At 34.2% G+C, this 10,847-nt stretch overlaps 1 pseudogene; it reads left to right on the forward strand.

The window, feature by feature from the left end:
- Positions 1–9,222: 9,222 nt before the first annotated feature.
- On the forward strand, positions 9,223–10,146 carry LOC140516556 (olfactory receptor 10AG1-like; annotated as a pseudogene).
- The last annotated feature ends 701 nt before the right edge of the window (positions 10,147–10,847 follow it).

A 10,847-nucleotide genomic window follows, 5' to 3' on the forward strand; every position in this document is an offset into this window, starting at 1 on the left:
TCCTCACAATCATAGTATATGAAAACCGCAGAATATGTGATGCTTAGTTCAGAGAAGAGAAGTTTAGAGGTGAACAGTGGAGGCAGAGTGAAATTGCTCTCTTCAACTAAATGGTTTATGTATGGACAATATCTTTCTTTTTTTTCTTCTTTTAAATTTTTCAGTTTATTTACTTTGAGTGTTCCATAATCACTATGATACAACCTAGATTTTTCTTTCCCTCCCTGCCCCTCATTCCTTCCCAAGTCCCCCCCCCCTTACCCAGATGGCATACAATTTTATATAGGTTCTGCACATACTTTCCTATTAAATACATTTTCACCATACTCATGTTGTGTAGAAGAATTAAAATGAATGGGGGAAATGATAAAACAAAAGAAAACACAATACAAAAGAAAATGATCTACTACAATCTGTGATTGAATTCGATAGATCTTTCTCTGGATGTGGAAGGCATTTTAACTTAAAAGACCATTGGGAATTTTTTAAGTCCTTGCATTGCAATGAAGTTCTAAGTCTAACAGAAAAAGTCCTCGCACGCTGTGGTTGTTGCTGTGTACAGAACTCTCCTGGTTCTGCTACTTTAGCTCAGCATAAGATCACATAAGTCTTTCCAGGCCCCTCTGTAGTCTTCCTGTTCATCATTTCTTATAGCACAATAGTATTCCACTACATTCATATACCATAATCTCTTCAGGCATTCCACAATTGAAGGGCATCCCCTTGATTTCCAGTTTTTGGCTACCACAAAGAGTGCGGCTATAAATATTTTTGAACATGTGGGGCTCTTTCTCACTTTTATGATCAATGGGGTATACAGTCCTAGAAGAGGTATTGCTGGGTCAAAGGGTATGGACATTTTTGTACCCTTTGGGAATAGTTCCAAATTGCTTGGATCAGCTTACAGCTCCATCAAAAATGAATTAGTGTTCGAACTCTCGCACACCTTTTCCAAAATTTGTCATCTTTCTGTTCTGTCATGTTAGCCAATCTGATCGGTATGATGTGGTATCTCAGAGTTGTTTTGATTTGAATCTCTCTAATCAATAGTGATTTCGAGTATTTTTTCATGACTATAGAGAGCTTTAATTTCTTACTCTGAAATTTGCCTGTTCATGTCCTTTGACCATTTGTCAATTGGGGAATGATGTGTATTATTGTACATATGACTCAGTTATTTACATATTTTAGAAATGAAGCCCTTATCACAGACACTAGTTGCAAAAAATCTTTTGCAATTTTCTGCTTCCTTCCTGATCTTGGTTACATTGAGTTTGTTTGTGCAAAAACTGTTCAGTTTAATGTGATCAAAATTATCCATTTTGTAATTCATAATGCTTTCTATCTCTTCTTTAGTCAAAAATTCTTCCCTTCTGCACAAATCTGATAAATACACAATTCCTTGCTCCACTAATTTGTTTATAGTATCAATCTTTATATCTAGATCATGTGCCCATTTGGACTTTCTTCTTATGTACAGTGTCAGGCATTGGTCTATGCCTAGTTTCTGGCACATTTTTATCCAGTTTTTCAGGCAATTTTTGTCAAAAAGTGAATTCTTATCCCAGAAGCTAAGGTCCTGGGGTTTATCAAACAGTAGATTGCTATATTCATTGCCTACTGTGTCTTGAGTACCTAGCATATTCCATTTGTCTATCCTTCGGTTTCTTAGACAGTACCAAGTAGTTTTGATGATTGCTGCTACATAACAAAATTTGAGATCTTGTAGTGCTAGGCAACCTTCACTAGCATTACTTTTCATTAGTTCTTTTGCTATTCTGGATCATTTGTTCTTCCAGATGAAATTTGATATTATTTTTTCCAGGTCTAGAAAAAAATTGTCTGATAGTTTGATTAGTATGGCACTAAATAAGTAATTTAATTTAGGTAGAATTGTCATTTTTATTATATTGACTTGGCCTACCCATGAGCAACTGATGTTTTTCCAATTACTGAGATCTGACTTTATTTGTGCAAAAAGTGTGTTGTAATGGTATTCATATAGTTTCTGGATTTGTTTTGGCAGGTAGACTCCTAAATATTTTACATTGTCTACCCTAACTTTAAATGGATTTCTCTTTCTATCTCTTGCTGCTGGGATTTTTTCCTAATATATAGAAATGTAGATTAGTGTGGGTTTATTTTTTTAACCTGCAACTTTTCCAAAGTTGTTTATTATTTCAAGTAGTTTTTCACTTGAATCTCTGGAATTCTCTAAGTAAAACATCATTGCATCCGCAAAGAGTGATAAATTAGTTTCTCTTTTTGCCTATTCTAATTTTTTAAATTTCTTTATCTTCTCTAATTGCTACAGCTAACACTTCTAGTACCATATAGAATAATAGTGGTGATAATGGTCATCCTTGTTTCACCCCTGATCTTGTTGGAAATGCATCTAGCTTCTCCCCATTGCATATAATGATTGCTTAAAGTTTTAGGTAGATAGATACTGCTTATTATTTTATGGAAAGTTCCCTTTACTCCTATGCTCTCTAGTGTTTTTAAATAGGAATGGGCATTGTATTTTTCAAAAGCTTTTTCTGCATCTGTTGAGATAAATATGTGGTTTCTGTTATCTATGTTGTTGGTAGATCTATAATGCTAATAGTTTTCCTAAATTTGAACCAGCCCTGCATTCCTGTTATGAATCCTACCAGATCATAACGCATTATTCTCGTGATAAATTGGTGTATTCTTTTTGCTAAAATCTTATTTAAAATATTTGCATCTGTACTCATTAGACAAATTGGTCTATAATTTTCTTTCTCTGTGTTGTCTCTTTCTGGTTTAGGTATTAAAACCATATTTGCATTATAAAAATATTTAGGAGGACTCCTTATTCCCCAGTTCTCCCAAATAGTCTATATAGAATTGGTATTAACTGTTCTTTAAATGTTTGATAGAATTCACTTGTAAATCCATCATCTAAATTTAGAGAAAGGAAAGAAGGAATGAAGGAATGACGGAACAAAGGAATGAATGAATGAAAGAAGGGATGATATTTAGATAATATACATAGCTACAAAGCAAGAGTAATAGTAGTTACCACATCCAGAATTTCAATTCAGATTAATTTGCACAAGAGACCAATAGTGAAGGCATTAGAGTAAAAATAGATATAAAAAGGTCCAATACCAAGGCAATAAACATGAATAAATTGTATTCTTACAGCAAGAAAGCAAATTTAACCTCACTTGTGCTACTGAAACTTCATCAGATGAAAGCAATGAATGGTCCATGGCTTTGTGAATGGGTTTTTCACAATAATACTATGATTTAAAGAATTCAGAACATCATCATTCAACCAATGGGGAAAACATGTTAAGAGAATAATAGTGATCTTTCAATAATTAGACAGTTAGGAATCAATAAAGCCAGGGTTGCAATACAATCTCATGGCTCAAATCCCCAGACTTGCTCACTATATAACACTGCTGCATTAAGAGATGTTTATAAGACTCGACTTTGAATCAGAAGACCTCTCATTAAAAGGTGATAAGAATTATGGGAAAACTGTCCCCAAATAGCACAGAAGGTCAGGAATCACTTCTACTTAATCAGTGTGGTGATTGGATCTAAGTGGTCATTTTTAGAAAGAGTCTGGTTCCCCTTTCAAAGTTGGATGGTATATGGTAATATATGGCAATGCTTAAGAGAAAGAATAGCTTAGTGAAAGGAGTCAAGGGAGCCCTGAGTTCAACCCTTCGTCTGAAACTTACCCACTGTGGAACTTTGGGAAAGTTATTCAGATTGTTTGAGTCCCAGTCTCCTAATATGTAAAATGGAAATAGCTGTTAGTACTTCTGTTAGAGTGCTGGTGTGAGGATAAGATGTGATAATATATGTAGAGAGTTCTCGAAACATTAATGTACCTTGTTTATTCCAGTTATTATATTGTCATATTTCCAATGCATTAATTAAAGAAGGCACCTGGATATGCTTTAATCTCATCTAAGAAAGGTAAGTTTGAACTCCTTTGTTTGCTCACCTTCAACTTTTCTGACTATAAAGATGTTTGTATACTCACTAATCTAGAAGCTTCCTAAAAGTTTTAAAATAAACGATACTACTTAAGGCTCATATTTTTTGGAGGGAGATGTCCCAAGGATGAACTTTCCCCTCACAATAAACCTTTCTGTGTACCAATAAAAAATAAATAAAATAGAAGCAAAACCAAAAAGTATCTTGCACCCCCGGCTAAATAAATGCACAGTACTTTTGTTGTAGCTGCTTTTTTTTATTTTTTTTATAATTTCCTAGGTTTTTTCTTATTTATTAATGCCGATTTTTGTTACATTATTTTTAGTAACAGTATATTACCACTCCCATATCTCTCGTAACAAAGAAAATGGTCAAGGAAAACAAAACATTAAAGAAACCATATTTAATATCTTCTTTTTAATTTTTGTTTTATTTTTATTTCAAAATATTTATTTTTCCCCAAATTGGATGTAAAGATAATATTTGTCATTCTTTTTTTGAGGCTCAGCGTCTAGTAATCTTATATAGGTTATACATGTACAATTGATAGCTTCTTCAACTCTTCACAACCATAGTTCTCCTGACTTACAATGCTAAGAGGAGGGAAATATGTATCAGCATCTTTTCCAGGAGTAAATTTGTTATTAAAATTTATCTGAACTCAGCTGTGTCTTCATTTTCCTTTCATGCACATTATTGTAGACTTTGTGAGTGCTTTTATGTTTGCTGTATTTCTTTGCTCTGAAGACATTTAAAACGTTTTTCCCATTTATTTATTTCCTCACATTCATTTTCCTCATTATACAACATTTTATTTCATCCCTAAGATAAAACATTGATGGATTAAAGTCTACATTTTTAAACTAGTTATTTGTTCCTCTTTCACAAAAAGTACTATTAATATTTTCTTTATGTATGACCATTCTGTCATTGACTTCTTTAAAGTCAAATTAGTGAGTTTGCTGAGCCAAAAATATAAATAATTCATTGACATTTCCTGCATAATTCCAAATAGTTTCTCACATTATTTAGATGTTAACCAATCCAGTAACATAATAGTAGTGTGTTTATATTCTCAAAGAAGCTCACAACTTGAATACTTCTAATTTTTATCACAATAGCTACTTTGTAATTAGTGAAAACAAAACAGATAAGTCCAGTTTTATTCCTCTTATTAGTAATAGTTTAATAGTGAATGATAATTCACGATTTTTATTCTGTATATGTAATCTGATCATACTATTAGATTTCTCATCTATTGTGAATAATATATCTTAGCATTATCGTTGTATAACAATTTCAGATATGTTTTGAATATCAATATTTTTTCAGAAATATATAAAAATTATGTTTTTACCTAAAATCATTGTATCAAAATTTTTGCACAAGGGATTTTTCATTTCACGTAACTAAAATGTTCTCTTTTGTCTGTGTTCTCTTTTATTCCTTAGGCAGTTATTGAAGTTGCTTCTCACTAGGCTAAGATTGTTGCTGTGAAATGCAGGAAAGCCTGGGATGCAATGCTCTTTCTGATACTGGCTAGATCTAGGAACCTTGCCAAGTCATTTAAATGCTCTGACACTGTATTACCTCCCTGGTAAAAAGGTCATAATTGCCATACTTCACAGTGTGTTTTCTTCATTGAATGAAGTAATATATGTAAAGCCTGTGGCAAATCATAAAACACTGAAAATAATAGTTAATTTTATGATTTCTGTAATTATAGATATGGAATGAACTTCCTTATGTCTCCACCATTAACGCTGGAGTGATCTCTTATAGAAATTACACACATGCTACTTATATACAGTCAATTACTTATAGTTGTGAAGCAAAATCTCAAAATCCCGGCAAGTAAAAAGTTTAATGGAGGAGCACCAAATACCTTATGGAGAAGGAAAGCAATACACTCCTGTTGGTGATTTTAAACTTAAACCCTCCTGTTAGAAAGATAACCAATTACTTGAGTACACCTATTTTGAAAGAGCTTAGACCACTCTTTAATACACTGTCTGGTAGTGGAATATATATGCCTCCTCTTCTCATGGAAATGATAGTCTATGTGATGAATGAGTTATGCATTTTCTGACATGGTAAACTTCCTGATTTGCTTTGTTTAGCTCTATGTTGTTGTGAGAGAAGCCTCAATGTCTGTTTATGGGGGGGATGCAAGGGGTCAGCACAAAGGGCAATAAATGACATCAAAGTAATGAAAACAACATCAACAGAAGAGTAGACCAACACAAAGAACTCTTGTTATTCCTCTGGAGGAGAGGAAGAGATGTGTTTAGGAAGAAGAATCTGAAGTCCAGGTGCAAATTGAAGGAAGAATCATTAGTAGTTTGATGATAAATTTAAGGGAGGCCATATTAGAGAGGTCAAAATATTTATGTTAAGTATTGAGCTTTATTTATATGTTTACTTGTTTTATTGTTTGTTTTATTATGTTTTTCTTTAGCCTGCCCCATGAGGTAATTTTCTTAAGGTCAGAACTAGAATGGAAAAGTTTTTTTCCCAGCATTTGGATTAATGTGATTTTTATCTAAATTATAATTGTTGCATGTATTCGTGTAACTGTGGTAATTCAATCTATATATCTATACAAGTTTGCAAAGACAGAGCATTCATCACAAGATAAGCACTAACAGATGTTGCGCCAATATTTTTCTTAAGGCGAAAGGGTTCACCAATCAAAGCAAACTAGCCTAGGGAATGGGAATAGGGAACAAATAGCATAATCTATACTTGCAACGATTTGACACTAAATTAATAATTGGGCAACTATGTGGTACACTGGATAGAGTGCCAGGGCTGGAGTTAGGAAAGCTCACCTTCTTGAGTTTAAAAGTGGCCTCACCTACTTACTATCTATGTGACCTTGAGGAAATAACTTAACCCTGTTTGTCTCTATTTCCTCATCTAGAAAATGAGCTGGAGAAGGAAATGGCAAACTACTCCACTATCGTTGCCAAGAAAACCCCAAAAAGAGTAGGGAAAAGTCAGACATGACTGAAACAACGGAAAAGCAACAATGAATATTTAGCAAATTATAACTTAGTGGACACAACTATGCATCAGAATCTTACTTTTATCCATTAACCAATAGATGAGAAATCTGTATATGGAAAATACAGAATGAAAATATTTGGGACTTCAATAAGTGTACGAACTTAAATTGGTGCACTGCCGCAGACAAGATTATTTCCCACAATTTCCTGTATATACTCTGATTCAATAAAAAAATAAGAATAGCTAAAGAACTCTTAAAATAGTTTTTAACTACTTAACTGGACAGCTAGGCGGTGCAGTGGATAGAGCACCAGTGCAGGAGTCAGGAGGACCTGAGCTCAAATTTCACTTCAGATACTTGACACTCACTAACTGTCTGACCTTGGGCAAGTCACTTAACCCAATTGTCTCATCCTGGGTCATCTCCAGTCATCCCGATGTATACCTGTTTACTGGATTCAGATGGCTCTGGAGGAGAAGTGAGGCTGGTGACCTGCACAACCCTCCCTCACTCAAAACAAAGTCAATTGCAAATCATGTCATCATTTCTCTGATGGCATGGCCTTCTTCGGCAACGAAGGAGGAACATACATATGGAACAGATCTCCCAGGGCTACGTTTCAGCTCAAGCTAAAACTCAAATTTATCCAATATAATAATGTGTGCATGTGTCTGTGTGTGTATATCACACATATATGCAAATGAATGTGTGTGCATATACACGGACATATATATATATTATATATATGCTTGTATACACATGTTAATTAACATATGTTAAAGTGTTTCTCTGTTTAACTTAATGTTTAAATCTGCATTATAGATATTGCACCAGGAATGAGCAGACCAAGAGTTCACACTAAAATGTGAAATAAGGATAAAGGGTTAATGAGTTAATGCTATTCATTTCTTACTGCAGATGACTGAATCTATAAATATGGTATTTTAAACATCAGTCAGTGGAAGAAATATTTGGGAGCGGGAAGTGTCACTGAAATCATATCTTAATGGTGATCTACTCCTTCAAATATGTATTTATGAATCACTTGTTATTTTCAAGGTATATGGAGATATACAAGACAAGACCCTTCTTATCAAAATACTTAGAATCTTGGAACAGACATGGTATATATAAAAAGATCCCTGAGGGAGCATAAGGCACATATGTCTGTGTATGTGTATGTGCACATGTTCATATGTATGTATACATATACACATGCACATACATACTAATACACACGTATGTGTATAGTATACGCATGTATATGTAGTTGTACATGTATTTGTGAGTACATGTCTACTTATATTTATGTGCATATGTGTCTACGTGTATGTTTGTATGTGTGTATATATGGATGTGTACATTTACTTTTGGATAGATAGATAGATAGATAGATAGATAGATAGATAGATAGATAGATAGATAGACGGATGGATGCATAGGTAGATAGATACACAAACAGACAGAGAGACAGATAGGGAGATAGATAGACAGAGAGACAGAGAGACAGAGAGACATACAGACAGACAGACAGACAGACAGACAGACAGACAGACAGATAGATAGATAGATAGATAGATAGATAGATAGATGTGCTAGTTAACAAATTCCTGCTATAATTTTCATGATCTAGTAATTCAAGGATGGGAGAAATGTCTGTTGGATAAAGTCATCTGAAAATGTCACACAGAGGAAAGAATAAAGTTTAGACAGGGCTTGAGAGAATGAGGAGATTCTGATCATCAAAGATGATTAGGGAAAATTTTCCAGGCAGGAAGAAAACCATCAGCAAAGATTAAAAAGGTTAAAAAGTCAAGATACGTAAGGCCAGTACTAGTTCAAGAAATTAGTATTGCATTCTATTTTTTTCTATTTCATATCTTATATAAAAGCTATGGCTTCTGCTTTTATGAGAGTACCATCTTCGAAAGTGAAAATATTAGCTGTGGAATGGTGTTATAGATGGTGTTTATGAGATTAAGGGTGATTTTAAAAGTTTTACTGGATGACTTTTCATGGATACATATTTTCATCAAAATATCCAAGAAAGATAGTCACAAGATATTAGTACATTACAAGACAAGCAGTAAATATTGGACCAATACTAGATAATCTAATCAACACCAGCCTCCTCCCTTTTTATTTTTCTGAGATGGAAACTGAAGCCTAGGAAAGAAAGTTATTTGCTGGTTCTGTATTCAATATTTCCACAGGCAGAAGAAATTCACAAAATGGAAAGAAACAATGTTACATTTGTGTTGGAATTCGTTCTCCTGGGATTTTCTGACCTTCCTAACCTCCAAAGACTTCTATTTGGAATTTTTCTGGTCATCTATATGAGTATACTTATCGGAAATGGCCTCCTCATTGTCATAACTAAAACTAATTCTGCTCTCCAAACTCCCATGTATTTTTTCCTTGGGAACTTTTCCTTCTTGGAAATCTGTTACACATCAGTCACTCTCCCAAAAATGCTCAGAGACCTTTGGACTCAGAAGGGAAATATTTCATTTTTGTCCTGTGCTCTACAAACTTGTTTCCTTTATATTCTGGGGGCAGCAGAGTGCTTGCTCCTGGCTGTGATGGCTTATGACCGTTTTGTGGCCATCTGTAAGCCTCTCTATTATACTCTCATCATGAATCCCAAGGTGTGTGTCCAGCTGGTGATTGCCTCCTGGATCACTGGGATGCCTGTCCTGATAGGAGTTACATACCAAATTTTCTCTCTGATCTTCTGTGGTTCCAACAAACTAAATCATATTTTCTGTGAAGCTCCACCATTACTGGAGGTGGCCTGTGGGGACACATATCAGAAAGAGCTCTCTGTCCATGTTGTTGCTCTGTTTTTTGTCATGATTCCCTTTCTGTTGATACTCATGTCCCATGTCAAAATCATTACAACAATCTTGAAGCTGCCATCAAACTCAGGGAAATCCAGAGCATTCTCTACTTGTTCTTCCCACCTCATGGTTGTAGGCTTATTCTGTGGATCTGGTAGTATTGTGTATTTGAGACCCAAATCCAGTCATTCAGTCAAATCAGACAAAGTCTTCTCCCTTTTCTATACTATTATGACTCCAGTGTTTAATCCCATGATATACAGCCTGAGGAATAAGGATGTAATACTCGCACTGTGAAAACTCTTCAGAAAATGATAAAATTCATGAAGCAAATAGTCAAATCTTATGCACACACCCATATACACCCCCCATACACACACACACACACACACACACACATATATATACAAGCATACATATATACACACATACATACACACACTCTCTCTATATAAACATATGTGTGTATATATATGACAAAAAGACAAAAAGAAGAAAACATATATATATATATATGTTTTCTTCTTTTTGTCTTATTGGTGCTAAATAAATCGATCCCTCTTCTTTTGTAAGATATTGATAACATACTTGAAATAAAGAACTAGAGATTATATTTTAAAATACCCCAAACCTGCCTAAAATTTCAAATTCATTTTGCTAGACTTTAACTGGTTCATGAAGCTGTCCTTTATTTCTTGGGGTGACTTGAAACATCGAGTGTAACGTTAATATATTTTGTCTTCTTATCCTAACAAAATTAAAATTTATTCCTTTTCCTCAAAATGTACCTTTAAGTACAGGTCATTTTAACTATGTATGTATGTGTGCATGTTCAATTCAATTAGCATTTTTAAGTGCCTGCTATGGGTCAAGAATTGTGCTAAGTGCTGGGAACCCAAATGAGAAAAAAGAAGACAATTTTTCCCCTCAGAGGGTTTACAAACTAATGCAGAAGGAAAACATAAATGGAAGCTAAAGTTGGGTTAGGGAAGTGTGCGTCAAGGATTGCCCAGTTC

The sequence above is a fragment of the Notamacropus eugenii genome, chromosome Y, assembly GCF_028372415.1.
Source record: "Notamacropus eugenii isolate mMacEug1 chromosome Y, mMacEug1.pri_v2, whole genome shotgun sequence".
Lineage (NCBI taxonomy): Eukaryota > Metazoa > Chordata > Mammalia > Diprotodontia > Macropodidae > Notamacropus > Notamacropus eugenii.